This window comes from Trachymyrmex septentrionalis, unplaced genomic scaffold, assembly GCF_001594115.1.
Source record: "Trachymyrmex septentrionalis isolate Tsep2-gDNA-1 unplaced genomic scaffold, Tsep1.0 scaffold11, whole genome shotgun sequence".
Lineage (NCBI taxonomy): Eukaryota > Metazoa > Arthropoda > Insecta > Hymenoptera > Formicidae > Trachymyrmex > Trachymyrmex septentrionalis.
In genome coordinates, this window is record NW_017304228.1 from 2,827,492 (window position 1) to 2,829,679 (window position 2,188).

The following is a 2,188-nucleotide window of genomic DNA, read 5'->3' on the forward strand; positions in this document are numbered from 1 at the left end:
GCGCGTGCGTGTGTGTGCGTGTGTGTGTGTGGAGATCTCTAACCTATTTAATCTTTATTATGTGATCTAACTAATCTTGTTTAGTGTATAAATTCAATAAATATGATATTGGAAAGATTATGAAATTAACGTGCAAATATCAGTATGTAATGCTCAAACATTCTCCCTTTTTTAATTAAACTTCACTGATTATATAGTGCCAAGTATACCACTGAATAATTAGTGACTATCTACTGATTCAGATTTAGAAAGTATATATCCCTTGTACATATCTCCATGTTATATATATTATCTAGCAAAAAAATGAATTTACATTGACAAAGTTCTAAGGCTCCACGGAAAACATCATTCTTTCGAATTACGATACTTCCATATTTTTTATATTGTAAATGCAAAATTTTTACGTTAATTACCTTTTGTTTAACATTAAATTGTATTTATTTTTTAAATGTAATTTTATATATAAGTGTTTTAATTTATATTAACCTTATCAATAAAAAAATTAATATTGAATTGAATACTTTATTGTTCCACTCGGGATTGCAATTATATATAATATTAACAATATTGATTCATACATCTATACGTAACAATCCAATCTTGTACAACTTATTAACAATAAGAAAAAAATATTTTTTTATATAGTTATAAATTGAAATAATTGTTTTGAATAATGCTGGAAATAAGAATATTAATCCTAAAGAGACTTGTAAAAATGTAATCTCTTACAGTTAATGCAATTTTTTTCAAGTATAATATATTCATAGCACATAATTTCGAGAAACATTCTAAAGATACTCAAAGAATTTCCCTATGTTTTAAAAATATTCTAAGACGTTCCTTAATGGATATAAAGTGTGCTGTGTGAATCATTTAATTTAATTTACTTTTTATTACGCCTTATATAAGCGAAAATGCAAATAAAACATAAACAATTTATCACAGAGCCGAAGATCCTTACAGAATTTGCATTATATACACACAAACTCAATATATTAATAATATTGTACATTCAAAAATAATTTACTGTTTGTCTGCATAATCGAGTATTATATGATGAATTAAAACGTGTAATATTACACGTATGCATTAATTTTATTTCATATCGATTTTGCTATGTGATTAATATTAATACCTTGTTAAAATCTTTTGTCAAGAATAATCTTATAATTTATAAATGTAAAAAGATAATAATCACGATTATGATCTAGATCGCGAGGAATATATTGATATATGGAAAGACTGATTTTTAAAATCATTAAAGTTATTGTCTAAAAATTTAATTAAATACAGTTCCGAAAATAACCTTGTTAAATAATCAAAATATTGTAATTATGCAGATTGCTCAATTTAGTTGCTAGAATGTCAAACTTTTTTGCATTATTCAGTATTCGAATTTTTTATAATTTTGATGATTGACCAACAAAATTATTTTCAGATCTGTATCCAATTAAACTTTTAGGTATTTCAATAAATTATTCGATTACAAACTAACAATTTTCTAATATAGATCTAACTGAACTATTTTATAGATAAAGAATTGCGTAACTATGCGATGATAACAACAATTTGCACGCAACGCACGTAAAATTATGTTAATACTTACTGTGCTACTCTTCGCGTACTTTTGTTGTTATGAAATCCTTTCGGAGAAACAAACGCGTGCAGAAGTTTCACTGTAAAGACGGGACTAAATTTACGAGTGTGACCATGTACCTCGATGTATTCGAAAAGAAAAGAAAGAGAAGAAAGGTTATATCGATAAAAGGATTATATCGAGGCACGAGAATGTGCGGGTGTGAGTACCTCTTTCGCGAGGCACCAGTCGACAAACTGAGGCCGCACGGCCATCACGGGGCCTTATATCTCTTACGATCGAACACCTCCATGAGCATGTAGATTTCCCACATTCCGTCGCGCTTTAACTATCATCCCCATGGAGAAGAAAAGGAGAATGAAGACGCTTCGTTCGTTCATCTGGTTTTGTTACTTCCCATCTCAATGGTGATTCAAGTTTCTCCCGAATCGATGGGTGCCTACAATCATAGCTGTCATATAAGAAAATACAGAGGTATATCAATGCAAATTTATGATTTGCGCACAAAGCATAACAATTAAATTACAATTCATTGATACTCATTTACATTTTAAAGAAGATATATATGGCAATTGGATGTAATATTGGAAT

The 2,188-nt window shown here is 28.6% G+C and overlaps 1 protein-coding gene across 2 annotated transcripts in view; it reads right to left on the reverse strand.

Moving 5' to 3' along the window:
* Positions 1–1,853, reverse strand: part of LOC108751038 (elongation of very long chain fatty acids protein AAEL008004-like) — a 13,430-nt gene extending 11,577 nt beyond the window's left edge. For both annotated transcript variants that reach the window (XM_018490973.1, XM_018490990.1), the window contains exon 1: positions 1,607–1,853. The gene's annotated coding sequence lies outside the window, so the exon portion shown is untranslated. The remainder of the gene's footprint in view (positions 1–1,606) is intronic.
* Positions 1,854–2,188: the final 335 nt, after the last annotated feature.